Genomic DNA, 16916 nt, shown 5'->3' on the forward strand with positions numbered 1-16916 from the left:
AAAAAAAAGATTCTATGCTCTCCTAGCCAAGCTGTCATGTTACAGCAATTGGATTTTTTTTCAAGAACCTTGAAACTTAATCTGAGAATTTTAAGGGTAGAGGGAAAGCAGTGGGAAGCATTTATTACCGCAATGTTGCCAAAGGAGTTACGAAGTATTTCTGCCTCTTGATTCCCCATGACAGCCATGAATCCTGCTTATTTGTAATCCAGGTTTTACTGCCTTCCCATGTATTCTGTGAATTTCTCCAATATTCTTCCAACGAATTTCCTTTCTGTTAAGTTTGCCAACAAGTATCCATCACTGGCAACAAATGAACCCTAATTATTAAAATAGTTATCATCAACATAATGTTGTACCATGAGGAACCTAAAGGACATAGAGATTAAAAACTGTTAATCGGCAGGGCGCGGTGGCTCAAGCCTGTAATCCCAGCACTTTGGGAGGCCGAGACGGGCGGATCACGAGGTCAGGAGATCGAGACCATCCTGGCCAACACGGTGAAACCCCGTCTCTATTAAAAAAATACAAAAAACTAGCCGGGCGAGATGGTGGGCGCCTTTAGTCCCAGCTACTCGGGAGGCTGAGGCAGGAGAATGGCGTAAACCCGGGAGGCGGAGCTTGCAGTGAGCTGAGATCACGCCACTGCACTTCAGCCTGGGCGCAGAGCGAGACTCCGTCTCAAAAAAAAAAAAAAACTGTTAATCAAGCTTAGCCTAAAGCTGCCTCCTTACATATTTAAGTTTGGCCTAAAGGTTTTTGTGTACATTGTAAACTATAACAAGTGGAGGTGTGAACCAACCATAGCTCACACCTGTGTCAATCATGAGTTTTGGCCAATCAAATGTAGCCAACTGTTTGAACTGTGTTCAAAAAAAGCAAACACTGAGCTGCAACCAATCCAGTTGTTTCTGTACCTCATGTACCTCACGTCTGATTTCTGTACATTTCCCTTTTTTTTTTTTTTTTTTGACTATAAATCTTCTTCTACCACGTGGCTGTACTGAAGTCCCTCTGAATCTGCTGTGATTCTGGGGGCTGCTTGATTTGTGAATTGTTCATTGTTCAATTCAACTCCTTTAAATTTAACTTGGCTGAAGCTTTTCTTTCAACAATACATGTCCAAATCAACATAGCTACTATAAATGTATCTGATCCCAAAAGTTAAGCTCTTTCCACCATAACATGCAGCATGCTTCTTGATGAGGGCAGTTTAACAGAGAGCATCCTTTTCATAGCTGGTGATGCATCTGCTGCTTTCTTTCAAGAGGATTTCTTAAATAGTGGAAATAACATTAAAGAACACAGAACAGACTCTGTCTCCTTTTTACAATCACAATACCCTATAAAATAAGGCAAACTACCTGAAGGCTCCAAGTTCTGCTTGTTGTCTGAAATAAACAATATAAGAAGAAATGCTACAGAGGCTCTTTAAAGGGATTTATTTAAATGCTTTCCTCTAATCCTTTTGTTTGCAGTTCATTTAATGTCTAGCATGATTACATTCCTTGAGTCTTCTGCCAATTAAAAACAAGCATGCCATTGTTCACAATGTCAAGTAACTCAATTTTTGAGTGAAATACCTTAGAGAAATAAATGTACACTATTAGTGATGATGTATGCATTTTATGGACATTGCATCTTCCATAGTCATTCAATCTGTTCCCATGGTGGTTCTTTTACTGTTTTGTATGGGTAACAGTGATTTTGGCCCATGGTGAAGGATATTATAAAAAAAAAAAAAATCCTTTGGAAATGCATTGTCTTATTTACTCTGAAGCTATTGTTTGCTCTAATGTAGTGTCTACTCAGTGAGAACTCATTTCTGAAACCATAAAATCAGATCTACCTGTGCTCCTCCTGAACTGGTGGTTTCTCTATAATTCGTATAGTTAATTATATTTCTGTCTTTCACTTGATTGTTTGAAACTGGAATGCAAGAGTTTGTAAGGAATTCACTCACAGTTGGCTTAAAATTGTCTGCTCATGTTTTTCAACTATTCATTTATTTTTTCCTACTACTCACATTCCCTCAATTACTTGTCTATGGTTTAGTATGCTATTTTTAACTTGATGGATATAAAAAATGATACAGGATGATACCACCAGGCAAAGATAGACATCCAAATGCAACATGTGATATATAGGTTGGTTTAATGCACCTGCAATTCGCTGAATGTCTACTTTGTGCTCAATCTTAACCTATGCCACTCTGTGCATACAGTATATAATGTGAGTGTCTTAAAAATTACAGATTTACAATAAAATATACAAATGTGTAGAATATCCTGATGTAATCCTTTGGGAAATCACTGATGTGAGAACTTCACTGAAGCAGAATATTTAGGCAACTGTGGAGGTTCCTAATATCTCATTACCAAAGAAACCAGCTTCTTCATTACAGGTAAAGTCTGCAGTATATATGAGAAACCATTTTGCCTACTGGTTTTCTTCTTTTCTGACAGTGTTATTCAAATTAACCATAAAGGTCGAGCCCATTATTTTTACTATTAAATTTAGGTACAGGCATTTCCTCCTCCTGCTTCTAAAGAAACCCTACTGTATAACAAAGTAGTTTCCAATAAATGTGCTTACTTTATTGTGAAAAAATAATAAACAAATACACAAATTAATTTATGTACAATTAATTTTTGACCTACAAAAGCCTTGGTAAAGATTTTTCTCTAGGCAATGCTTATCTTTTTAAAAACACATGGTTAGCACCTTTCTTATAAAATGGGTATGAGAACTATCTGGGGTGGGGCTGAATGCCTTTGCAATATAATTGATCACTAATCAAACAACCATTAATTCTAAGATATGAGGTTTTTTTTTTTAATCACACCCTAAAATGAGAGCACTTAAAAGATCCAGATATATCACACCTCACTTAATCAATGTAATACCATTATTCTTAATTTCATAATATATACATTGACTTTTTCCAATTATACATATTTATAAGATACAAAGCGATATTGTGAAATCAAGCTAATGAACAGATTCATCACCTCAAATATTTAATTTTTGTGGTAAGAACATTTGAACTTTACTCTATTACCAATTTTGAAATTGCTATTTCAATGCACTATCATTAACTATGTCCACCATACTGTGCAATAGATTTCAAAAACTCCCTTATTCCTCCTGTCTGAGACTCTGTATCCTTTGGCCATCATCTCCCCATTTTCCCCACGTCCCAGCCTCTGTAACCACCACTGTACTCTCTGCTTTTATGAGTTCAATTGTTTTAGATCCTACATACAAGTGAGAACACAGAGTATTTATCTTTCCATGCCTGGCTTTTTTGACTTAGCATATTTTTTCAGTTACATCCATGTTGTTGCAAATGGCAGAATTTACTTCTTTTTAAAGACATAATAGTATTCCTTTGTGTGTATAATATCACATTTTCTTTATTCATTCATCTATTGATGAACACAGGTTGATTTTATATCTTGGCAATTGTAAATAGAGCCACATTGAACACAGGAATGCAGACTTTTTTTGTTTTTGACAAACTGATTTCAAACCTTTCAGGTAAATACGGAAGTGGGGTTGCTAGATGATATTGTAAATTTTATTTTTAGTTTATTAAGAAACCTCCATACAGTTTTCCATGATGCCTATCCTAATTACATTTCCACCAACAGTATATAAGAGTTAACTTTACTCCACATACTCACCAAAACTTATCTTTTTGATAATGATCATTATGATAGGTATGAGGTGATATCTCTTTGTAGTTTTAATTTGCATTTTCCTAATGATTACAGATGTTGAATGTTTTTTAATATTTCTGCTGACCATTTGTATCTTTCTGAAAAAGGTCTATTAAGGTTTCTTGCTCATTTATTAATCAGTTTGTTTTCTTGTTATTCAGTTGTCTGAATTACAGATTTATGTATTTTAGGTATTAGCCCTTTATTGGATGTATGGTTTGCAAATATTTTCTCCCAAACTGTAGGTTGTCTTGTCATATTGTTAACTGCTTCCTTTATTGTACAGAAGCTTTTTAGTTTGATTTGATCCTGTTTGTCTGTTTTTGCTTTTATTTTCTGCACTTTTGAGGTTAAATTCAAAAGAACAATCACCCAGGCCACTATCATGGATATGACATGTTTTCTTCTAGTAGTTTTTGCAGTTTTTGGTTTTACATTTAAGTCTTTAATCTATTTTGAGTTAATTTTTATACCGTGTGAAACAAGGGTCCAATTTCATTTTTTCTCATGTGGACATCCAGTTTTCCCAATACCATTTATTGAATACAATGACTTTTTCTCATTTTCAGAGACACTGATGTGCCATGAATAGTGTCTCTGAAAAGGATAGCATCTCTGAAAATCAATTGACCATATATGTGTAGGCTCATTTCTGGCCGCTTTATTATGTTCCATTGGTTGATGTGTCTATTTTATGCTAATACCATGCTATTTTACTTACTATAGTTGTATCGGTGCATTTTCATGCTGCTGATTAAGACATATCTAAGACTGGGCAATTTGCAAAAGAAAGAGGTTTAACTGACTTCAGTTCCATGTGGCTGGGGAGGCCTAACAATCATGGTGGAAGGTGAAAGGCACCTCTCACATTGACAACAGATAAGAGAAGAAGGCTTATGCAGAGAAACTCCCCTTTTTAAAAATCATCAGATCTCTTGAGACTTATTCACTATCATGAGAACAGCATGGGAAAGACCTGCCCCTGATTCAATTACTTCCCACTGGGACCCTCCCACAACACGTGGGAATTCAAGATGAGATTTGAGTGGGAACGCAGCCAAACCATATCACTCTGCCCCTGGCCCCTCTCAAATCTTATGTCTTCACATTTCAAAACCAATCATGCCTTCACAACAGCCCCCCAAAAGTCTAACTAATTTCAGCATTAATTCAGAAGTCCACAGGTCAAAGTCTCATCTGAGACAAGGCAAGTCCCTTCTACCTGTGAACCTGTAAAATCAAAAGCAAGTTAGTTACTTCCCAGATACTACAGGCATTGGGTAAATACAACCATCCCAAATGGGAGTAATTGGACAAAACAAAGGGGCTACAGACCTCCTACAAGTCTGAAATCCTGCAGGGAAGTCAAATCTTAAAGCTCTAAAATGATCTCCTTTGACTCCAGGTCTCACATCCAGGTCATGCTGTTGCAAAACGTGGGTTCCCATGGTCTTGGGCAGCTCCACTCCTGTGGCTCTGCAGGATACAGCCTCCCTCCAAGCTGCTTTTACAGGCTAACGTTGAGTATCTGTGGCTTTTTCAGGCACACAGTGCAAGCTGTCAGTGGATCTACCATTCTGGGGTCCTCAAACAGCGGCCCTCTTCTCACAGCTCCACTAGGCAGTGCCTCAGTAAGGACTTGGTGTGGGGGCTCCAACCCCACATTTGCCTTCCACACTGCCCTAGCAGAGGTTCTCCACAAGAGTCCTGCCCCTGCAGCAAACTTCTTCCTGGACATCCAGGTGTTTCCATATATCCTTTGAAATCTAGGCAGAGGTTCCCAAACCCCAATTCTTGACTTCTGTGCAACTGCAAGCTCAACACCATGTGGAAGCTACCAAGGCTTGTGGCTTGCATCCTCTGAAGCCATAACCTGAGCTCTATGTTGGCCCCTTTCAGCCATGGCTGGAGCGCCTTGGATGCAGGGCACCAAGTCCCTAGGTTGCACACAGCACAGGGACTGTGGGCCCAGTCCAGGAAACTTCTTCATCCCAGGCCTTTGGGCCTGTGATGGGAGGGACTGCTGTGAAGACCTCTGACAAACCCTGGAGACATTTTCCCCATTGTCTTAGGGATTACCATTCAGCTCCTAGTTACTTATGCAAATTTCTGCAGCTGGCTTGAATGTCACCTCAGAAAATGGGATTTTCTTTTCTATCACATTGTCAGGCTGCAAATTTTCTGAACTTTTATGCTCTGCTTCACTCATAAAACTGAATGCACCCAAATCACCTCTTGAATGCTTTCTGCTTAAAAATTTCTTCCATCAGATACCCTAAATCACGTCTCTCAAGTTCAAAGTTTCTGAACAGACACAGGACAAAATGCCACAAGTCTCTTTGCTAAAACATAACAAGAGTCACCTTTGCTCCAGTTCCCAACAAGTTCATCATCCACATGTGAGACCACCTCAGCCTGGATTTCATTGTCTGTATCATTATCAGCATTTTGGTCAAAGCTGTTTAACACGTTTCCAGGGAGTTCCAAACTTTCTCACATTTTCCTATCTTCTTCTCAGCCCTCCAACCTGTTCTAACCTCTGCCTGTTACTCAGTTCCAAAGTCACTTCCACATTTTTGGGTATGTTTTCAGCAGCGCCCTACTCTACTGGTACCAATTTACTATATTAGTCCATTTTCAAGCTGCTGATAAAGACATACCTAAGACTAGGCAATTTACAAAAGAAACAGGTTTAACTGACTTATAGTTCCATGTGACAGGGGAGGCCTCACAATCATGGCAGAAGGTGAAAGGCACATGTTACATGGCAGCCAAAAAGAGAAGAGAGCTTGCACAGAGAAACTCCCCTTTTGAAAAACCATCAGATCTCATGAGACTTATTACCATCACAAGAACAGCATGGGAAAGACCTGCCTCCATGATTCAATTGCCTCCTACCGGGTCCCTTCCACAACACGTGGGAATTCAAAATGAGAGTGGGTGGGGACACAGTCAAACCATATCAATTGTTTTGTAGTATAGTTTGAAATATGCTAGTGTAATGCCTCCAGGTGTATTTTCTTGCTTGTGATTGTGCTGCATATGTATAATTTTTTTGGTTCCATGTTAATTTTAGGATAGTTTCTCTTTCTATGAAAAATAACATTGGAATTTTGATAGGGATTGCATTGAAACTGTAGCTCGCTTTATGTAGTACAGATGTTTTAGCAATAATTTTTCCAATCCACAAAATACAGGATATCTTTTCATTCATTTATGTCTTCTTCAATTTATTTCATCAACGTTTTATAGTTTTTAGTGTATAGGTCTTTCACCTCCTTGGTTATACTCATTCTTAAGTGTTTTTCATAGAAATTGTCAATGAGATTGTTCATTTCTTTTTGGTTAGCTCATTGTTGGTATATAAAAATGCTACTGATTTTTGCGTGTTTATTTTGCATTCTGCAACTCTAACATATTTATTAGTTCTAACGGTTTTTTATGGAATCTTTAGATTTTTCTATACATGAGATCATGTGTCAGCAAACAGTGACAATTTAACTTCCTCCTTTTCTATTTGGAAGATTTTATTGCTGCCTATTACCTAATTGCTCTAGCAAAGATTTCCAATACTAAGTTGAACAGAAACAACAAGAATGAGCCTTGTCTTGTTCCATTTCCTAGAGGAAAGGCTTTCAGTTTTTCACTTTTGAGTATAATGTGAGCTTTGGGCTTGCATGTGCCTTGCATTGTGTTGAGGCACATTCCTATTATAGCTAATTTGGTGAGAAACATTTATTATGAAAGGATGTTAAAATTTGCAAAGTATTTTTTCTGCACGTAATGAGATACTTATACAGATTTTGTGTTTTATTCTGTTAATGTACCATATCACATTTATTGATCCATGTATTTCAAGTCATCCTTGCATTCTAGGGATAAATTCCACTAGTTCATGTTGAATGATTCTTTTAATGTATCGTTGAATTTACTTTACCAGTATTTTGTTGAAGATCTTTGCATCTATGTTCATCAGAGACACTGGCCTGGAATTTTATTTTAACTTGTTATGGTATTCTTCTTTACCTTTGGAATTAGAACCTTCAAGTATTCGGTAGAATTCAGCAACGAAGCCATCAGGTCTTGGTCTTGGGCTTCTCTTTGACGGGAAACATTTTATCACTGACTCGGTCTCCTAAATTGTTACTGGTTGGTTGACGTTTTCTATTTCTTTATGATTTAGTCTTCATAGGTTGTATATGTCTAGAAATTTATCAATTTCTTACATATTATCATATAAAGATGGCATATATTTATTCATAATAGTTTCTTATTATCCTTTGTATTTCTGTGGTATCAGTTGTTAATGTCACTGCTTTCATTTCTGATTATATGTATTTGAATCTTCTTTTTCTCTTAGTCTAGCTTAAGACTTGTACATTGTGTTTATCTTTTCAAAAAAACTTAGTTTTGTTGATGTTTTGTATTAATTTTCTAGTCTATTTTATTTATTTCTTCTCTGATCTTTTTTTTCTTCTGCTAACTGGGCTTAGTTTGGGTTTCTTTTCTAGCTCTTTAGGAATGACAATGTAATTTATTTGAGATCTTTGTTATTTTTTGATGTAACCATTCATTGCTATAAACTTTCTTCTTAGAAGTACCTTTGCTGTATCCCATAAGTTTTGGCATATTGTGTTTCTGTTTTCATTTGTCTCAAGATTGCCTCTTTAGAGACAGGGTCTCACTCTGTTGCCGAGGCTGGAGCGCAGTGGCATTATCACAGTTCACTGTGGCCTGGAACTCCTGGGGTCAACTGATCCTCCTGATTCAGTCTACCAAGTAGTTGGGACTACAGGCATGCAATGCACAATCATGCTCAGCTGTTTTTATATTTTTATATTTTGTAGAGACAAGGTCTCACTATGTTGCTCAAGCTGGTCTTGAACTCCTGGTCTCAAGTGATCCACCTGCTTTAGCTTCCCAAAGTGCTGGGATTACCAGTGTGAGCCACTGCACTCAGCTTCAAGATATTTTTTAATTTGCATTTTTTTTTTTGTTAATTCACTGGTTGTTCAGAAACAATTGTTTAAAATACCTCATTTTGCTGATTTCTAGTTGTACCATTATGGTTTGAAAAGATACTTGTTATAATTACAGTCTTCTTAACCATGTCTTCTTAAATTTACTAATATTTGTTTTGTGGACTAACATATGATCTATGCTGGAGAATGCCCCATGTGTTCTTGAGAAGGAAGTGCCTTCTGTTGCACATGTTGTAAAGAATGGTTTGTACATGTCTATTATGGTGATTTGGTCTAAAAATGTTGTTCAAGTTTAAAATTATCTTGTTAATTTTGTTTAGATGACCTGTCCATTGTTAAATGTAGTGTATTGAAGTTCCCTACAATTGTCATATTGGAATGTGCAATACCCATCAGATCTTTTAATATTTCCTTTATATATTTGGTTGCTCCAATGTTAGGGGCATATATATTTTAAATGTTTATGTTTTCTTGATGAACTGACTTCTTCATCATTATATAATGTATTTCTTTGTCTCTTTTTACAGTTTTTGACTTAAAGTTTACTTTATATAAGTATAGCTACTCCAATTCTCTTTCAGTTTCTATTCGTGTAGAATACCCTTTTTTCATCCCTGAATTTTCAGTCTATGTGTACATTTAAAACTGAGATGAATCTTTCATAGGCAGCATATAGTTGGGTCTTTTTTTGTATCCATTTAGTCTATGTATTTTTATTAGAGAATGCAATTCATTTACATTTAAGGTAATTATTGATAGCTAAGATCTTACTACTGTTATTTTATTAATTGATTTGTGACATTTTTTGTTTATGTATTTCTTGCTGTCTTCCTTTGTAGTTTCATAGTTTTCTGTGGTGGTATGCTTTGAATTCTCTATACTTTTGTTTTGTAATTCTTCTATGGATTTTTTTCTTCATTGTTACCATTATGCTTACACAGAACATCTTACAGCTATAACAGTCTACTTCAAGTTGATAATAAATTAACTTTTCATGCAACCTTATACTTTCACTCCCCCTTCCAATATTTTACGTTTTGATGTGAGCATTTATATTATTTTCAGCACAGGAGATTTGACCTGCTTCAATTCTAGCCCAGGCTGGTACACCCCTCCTTAGGCAACCTGCTAGTCCCCACTCCAGGGGGTCACCATATTGATGCTGAATTTAGTGTGGACACCCAATCAGCATAGTGCACTACAGCCCAGAACTCCTGGGCTCATGTGATCTTCCCGCCTCAGCCTCCCAAATAGCTGGGACTACAGACATGTGCCACCACACATGGAAGAATTTATATTATTTTCAAATGTTTATCCCTTGAACATTTATTTTAGCTAGGTTCTTGCTAATAGTTTTGTCTTTTAACCCTCATACTAGAATAAAACTGCTTTGCACAACTGTCATTATGGTCCTAAAGTATTCTAACTATAGCTCTGTATTATGTATACTACTGGGTTCTGTACTTTTTGTTTCATGTTTTTAATTGGCAGCCTTTTGTTTCAATCTACAAAACCCCTTTCAGCAATCCTTGAGGCCTAATGGTGATGAATTCCTTTAGCTTTTGTTTGTCTGAAAAGTTTTTATTTCTCTTTCATTTCTTAAAAAAATTTTCTGAGTAAAGCATTCTTGGTTGGTGGTTTCATCAGTTTTTTTTTTTTTTTTCCTTTAGCATTTTTAATATATCTTCCCCTTGTTTCCTGGTCTGTTGGATTTCTGCTGAGTAATCTGTTGACAGTTGTATTTTTATTCCTTTCCATGTAATATGTTTCTCATCTCTTGCTGCTCCCAAAGTTTTCTTGAGTTTTGATATTTTGATGAGTGTGTCTTAGTGAACTCTTCTTTCGATTGAATTTGATTGAAACCTCTGTTTCCTGTACATGAACATTGGAATCTATCCTCAGATTATGAAAATTTTTAGACATTATTTCTTTAAATATGCTTTCTGGATGTTTTCCTTTCATCCCTTTCTAAGCCTCCTGTTATACAAAGGTTTCACCTTTGATGGTTTCCCATAGCTCCTGTAGACTTTCTTGATTATTTTTTATTCTTTAGATTTTTTGCTTCTCTGCCTGGATAATTTCAAATGTCCTGCCTTCAAGCTCACAGACTTTCTTCTGCTTGACTGAGTTTTCTGGTGAAGCCTACTATTTTTTTTTCAGTTCAGTTATTGTGTCTGTAATTTGCAGGATTTCTATTTTTCACTACTGTTTCTATTTGTCAAATTTCTCACTTTCCATGCTATTTTCCAAATTTCATTTAATTTTCTAGCTGTATACTTTTCTTACTTAAGTAAGTTTGTACACTGAACTTACTTAAGAAGATTATAATTTTTTTGTCATATCACAGATCTCCATCTTTTAGCATCCATTACTGGAGATTAATTTCTATAAAACACGTAATTATTCCCAGATTTTTGGAAAACTTTGTTTTTGCACTGTTGTGTGCACATATAAAGAGACAACCACCTCTTCTTTTTTTCACAGGTGTTCTTTGGCAGGGATACACCTTCACTACTTAGTTTACTCTGTAATTCTGGAAGGCCCTGTTATGGGCTATTTGGATTGGTTTGCTGCCTTTGCTCTTATGTCATGTGGAGCTTCTGGCTGGGCTCTGCTATTAGGCAGAGCAACTGGAAGATTACTGTGAGGGCCTCTAGTCGTGCCTATCAGAGGATACATTCCCTGGCTGACACATTTTGGATCTGCAGTTGGACAGGGCTGCAGGCTCAGCTCTGAGGTTAGGCAGAGTTGCTGCTTGGGACAGGCAGGGCCCAGAGACTATGCTCCTTAGAAACGTACAACTGAGAGTTGCCTCCCTCTTTGGGTGGAACCATGGGGTGGGCTTTTGGCTAAGTTGAGCCACTGTTTGATCTCTTGGTAAAGTATATCTAGCCCCCATGCTTCTCCAAAATAGGAAGAGGCAGGGATATCCCTGCCTGGATGAGGTCATTTCTCAGGCTTTTTGACTGAGCTGAGTCACTCTTTGAACTTCTAGGTCAAGCAGGTCTAGCCTCTCTGCTTCTACTAAATGGACAGAGGAAGGTGTTTCCATGCTTGGGTGAAGTTGTTGGGGTGGAATCTGGAGCTTGGTATAGAGACTAGCCATCTATAACTCAAGCCAGATTGAACTTCCTACTGTGGTTCTGAAAACAATCAAACCAGCTTTGCAGGTGGGGTATGAAGCTGGCTGGTATCTATGACTGAATGCCATAGCTGGCAGGAACACAAAGGTACCAACAAGATCATACACTGGTCAATGTGATCTCTATCTTATTTCTCTGTTTTTACTTGACCCCAGATGTTATTCCCAGTGTTCCCCCATGAGGTGCAACCAAAGTGGGCTTCCAAGAAGTGCTTGAGAATGCTAAGGAAGCTAGATGACTGACACCAGTTCTTTTCATCCCCTGTAAAAACCATGGCCCAGAGAAATCCTACTCATCTGGCACTGTGCTGACTTGGGGGAAGAAGAAGGGGTAGTATGATTGAAGTGAGGCAGGTCTTATCTTTCTAATGCAGTTCTCAGTCAGCCTGTAGACCACATGAGTGTGTCAGGCTTAGTTCCAAGTATTTGGATTTTCAAAAACATGTTTTATGTGGATAGTTGCTAGCTGAATTTTTAGTTGGGCAGGGAGTAGAGCCTGAAACTTCCTCTCTTACTATCTTGCTGATTTCACTCTTCTATAATACCATTGTTACAGATGATGACCATCAAAACAATTAAATTGCTCTCCACTTATGAACTAGATGGTCTTGGAACATGACCTTATTGTTTAATCTCTCTAAATATCAGTTGTTTTCTCTTTTATAAAATGTGAATATTAACTTGTCAGTGTTTCTCAGAAAATTAAATAAGATAATCAGTGTAAAGTTTTACCACAATAAATAGTAGGTGCATACTAAAAGACAAATAATAATGGCATATATATATATATATATATATATATGTTTGTGTGTGTTTAGTGAGTGTATTAGTCTGTTGTCACACTGCTATAATGATAATACCTGAGAGTGGTTAACTTATAAATACAGAGGTTTAATAGAGTCACAGTTCCACATGACTGTGGAGGCCTCAGGAAACTTACAGTCATGGCAGAAGGTGAACGGGAAGCAAGTACCTTCTTCACAAGGCAGGAGAGAGAGAGAGAGAGAGAGAGAGAGAGAGAGAGAGATCCCCTTATAAAACCATCAGCTCTCATGAGAACTCTCTTACTATCATGAGAACACCACAAGGGAAACCGCCCCCATGATCCAATCAACTCCCACCAGGTCCCTCCCTCAACACGTGGGGATTATAATTTAAGATGACATTTGGGTGGGGACACAAAGCCAAACCATATCATTGAGTATCTATCTACTATGTGCCAAATAGTTTACTAAGTATTGTAGGAAATACAAAATCTATATTACACACATTCCAAGCCCAAAGAAAATTGCCAAATTTGCCAGGTGGGAGATAAGGAAAAAAAAATGCAAAGCTATGTAGTAAAGACCTAAATTGAAAAGCTGTTCTGAAAACAAAGCCAACAGTTAGAAAAAATATATCATTTCAGAAATGAAAGTTAGAGGTCTGCATTAAAACCTTGGTGCTGTCATTCTAAATGGGTGTTAAACCCAAATCAGAAGTTTTGACATTTAAATTTCACTAAATTTATTCTACATAATTTGCCATTTTTGACACATTTTCTGCTATGGTTTAAATGTTGTGTTCCCTCCAAAATTCATGTTGAAACCTAATCCCCTCTAAAATCCAAGTGTTGTCAATGTGATAATATTTAGAGTTGGACCTTTAAGAGATGACTAGGCCAAGAGGGATGCTTTTTGTTAATGGGATTACAGTCCTTTGAAAGAGGGTTTGGGCAGCATTCTGCGAACCTATGCTCACATGAACATCTACTTCCTGCCACATGAGGATGCAGCAAAATGGCCCTTACTGGACCACATGCCGGTGCCTTGATTTCGGACTTCCTACCCTTCAGAATTGTGAGAATATAAATTGTTCTTGCTGTCTCCTCCCACCACCTAAGATGCTGAAAGCAAAGAAGGCCAAGGGGAAGAAAGTGGATTGGGTCCCTGCTGCTGTGAAGAAGCAGGAGGCCAAGAAAGTGGTGAATCCCCTGTTTGAGAAAAGGCCTAAGAATGTTGGCATTCAACATGACATCCAGTTCAAAAGAGACCTCACCCGCTTTGTGAAATGGCCCAGCTGTATCAGGTTACAGCAGCAGAGAGCCATCCTCTATAAGCAGCTGAAAGTACCTCCTGTGATTAACCAGTTCATCCAGGCCCTGGACCAGCAAACAGCTACTCAGCTGCTTAAGCTGGCCCACAAGTACAGACCAGAGACAAAGCAAAAGAATAAGCAGAGGCTGTTGGCCTGGGGCCGAGAAGAAAGCTGCCAGCAAAGGGGATGTCCCCACTAAGAGACCACCTGTCCTTGGAGCAGGAGTTAACACCATCACCACCTTGGTGGAGAACAAGAAAGCTCAGTTGGTGGTTACTGCACACACATGGATCCCATCGAGCTGGCTGTTTTCTTGCCTGCCCTACGTTGTAAAATGGGGGTCCCTTACTGCACTATCAAGGAGAAGGCAAAACTAGGACAACTAGTCCACAGGAAGACCTGTACCACTGCTGCCTTCACATAGGTTAAATCGGAAGACAAAGGAGCTTTGGCTAAGCTGGTGGAAGCTATCAGGAACAATTGCAACGACAGATACAATGAGATCCACCGTCACTGGGGAGGCAATGTCCTGGGTCCCAGATCTGTAGCTTGCATTGCCAAGCTCAAAAAGGCAAAGGCTAAAGAACTTGACACTCAAGTGGGTTAAATGTATACTGATGAGTTTTCTCTACACAAAAAAAATACATTTTTTTTCCTTCAAAAAATATAAATTCTTGCTTTTATAAATTACCCAGTTTCAGGTATTCTGCTATAGCGGGACAAACAAACTAAAACAAAATATGCCTACTATTAGAAAATACATTTTTTTTTGTGCCATACACATGTAGTTCACTTGAAATGTTACAAAGAATTAGTATTTCCTAAATTATCACATGCCATATATGTTGGTTTGCCATATAGATAAGATCCATCTATGGATCTCCTTTATTTCCTTAATAAATTCAGAACTTTATTGAAGTACATATTTGGTGCCACTATGGATATCAAATAATATAAGACTGCATGATAATGCTGCACAACTCCTACTTATTGAACGTTTATAATGTACCAGGTAGTATGCTAAGGATTTTGTACACAATTTGTTTAACTCTTGTAACAACACTGGAAAGTAGGTATTTCACCCTATTTTTATAAGAAAACTGAACCTTAGTAAACCTTAGTAAAGAAAGTGATACAGAACAGAATTTTAAAGAGCTCTTCGTATACACACTTTTATCCAGTGTTCCCTATCTCTTAGCACATCAGTTTACTCCAAATTAAGAGAATTCCTATTTGGCCTCTCTTTCAATTAGGTGAAGATGTTGAAAAAAAAAATGTGTTATACCTAAACACACATCCTCACAGTGGTCTTTCTGAAATTAATTTCTAAGACTGGCTAAATTTTCATACTATTTCTTTATTATAACAGGCATAATTGCTTGTACCTTTAGTGACGGGCAGAAGGATGCTCAATAAATATCATCTTTTAAAGTTTTTCTTAAAGTTCTTTTCCCTCAACCTGTGACTGATTTTAGTACATTTTTAAGAATTATTTTAAGAGAGAAATATCAGAAGTTATTTCTATTTATCTGATGAATCACATTTATTAATTTCTGTGTATTAAACCAGCCTTGCATCCAATGAATAAAGCCTATTTGATCTTGGTAAATTAGCTTTTTGATAAGCTGCTGGATTCAATTTGTTAGTATTTTGCTGAAGATTTTCAAATTTATGTTCATCAGGGATATTTGCCTGAAGTTTCTTTTTTCACTGTATTCCTGCCAGACTTTGCTATCGGAATGATGCTGGCCTCATAGAATGAGTTAGGGTAGAGTCCCTCCTCCTTGAGTTTTTGAAATAATTTTAGTAGGATTGGTACCAGCTCTTCTTTATATATCTGGTAGGATTTGGCTGCAGTTCATGTGGTCCAGAGCTTTTTCTGGCTGGTAAATATTTTATTACATATTTAATTTGGGAATTCATTGGTGATCTGTTCAGGATTTCAATTTCTTCCTGGTTCAGTCTTGGTTTGTGTGTTTGTTAGAATGTATCCATTTCTTCTAGATTTTCTAGTTTGTGTGCACAGAGCTGTTCATAATGGTCTCTGAGGACTCCTTATATTTCTGCAGTGTTGGTGAGATTATCACGTTAGTCATTTCTGATCGTGTTTATTTGGATCTTCTCTCCTTTTTCTTTATTAATCTAGCTAGCTGTCCATCAACACTATTTATTCTTTCAAAAAACGAACTTTAGGTTTTGTTGATGGTTTAAGTGGATTTTGCAACTCAATTTCATTCAGTTCAGCTCTGATTATGGTTATTTCTTTTCTTCTGCGAGCTTTGGGGTTGGTTTGCTCTTGTTTTTCTAGTTCCTCTAGGTGTGATGTTAGGTTGTTAGAGATCTTACTAAATTCTTAATTTAGGCTTTTAGCACTATAAACACTTCTCTTAACACTGCTTTAGCTGTGTCCCAGATATTCTGATATATTATATCTTTATTTCATTAGTTTCAAAGAAGTTTTGGATTTATACTTTAATTTTATTATTTATTCAAAAGTTTAAGAGCAAATTGGTTAATTTCCAAGTAACTGTATGATTTGAAAGTTCTTCTTGGTATTGGATTATATTTTACTGTGTTATGGTCTAAGAGAGTGGTTGGCATGATTTAAGTTTTTTTAAATTTGCTGGGGATTGCTGAACATGTAGCCAATCTTAGAGTATGTGCTATGTGCATGAGAAGAATGTATATTTTACTGTTGCATACTCTGTTGATGTCTCTTAGGTCTATTTGGTCAAGCGTCGAATTTATGTTAAGAATATCTTTATTTTCTGCCACAATGATGAGTCTCACACTGTCAGTGGGAGTACGGAAGTCTCACACTACCATTGGATGGTTATGTAAGTCTCTTCATAGGTCTCTAAGAACTTGTTTTATGAATCTGGGTGCGCTAGTGCTGGGTGCTTATATATTTATCATAATTTTCTTGCTGAATCATTTATCATTAAAAATGAAATACACATGATCCTCTTAATAAAGGCAGAAAAGGTTTTTGAT

General features: G+C 37.1%; 1 pseudogene; it reads left to right on the top strand.

The window, feature by feature from the left end:
- Positions 1 to 13728: 13728 nt before the first annotated feature.
- LOC105507716 lies at positions 13729 to 14529 on the top strand (annotated as a pseudogene).
- Positions 14530 to 16916: the final 2387 nt, after the last annotated feature.

This window comes from Colobus angolensis, unplaced genomic scaffold, assembly GCF_000951035.1.
Source record: "Colobus angolensis palliatus isolate OR3802 unplaced genomic scaffold, Cang.pa_1.0 Scaffold152, whole genome shotgun sequence".
Lineage (NCBI taxonomy): Eukaryota > Metazoa > Chordata > Mammalia > Primates > Cercopithecidae > Colobus > Colobus angolensis.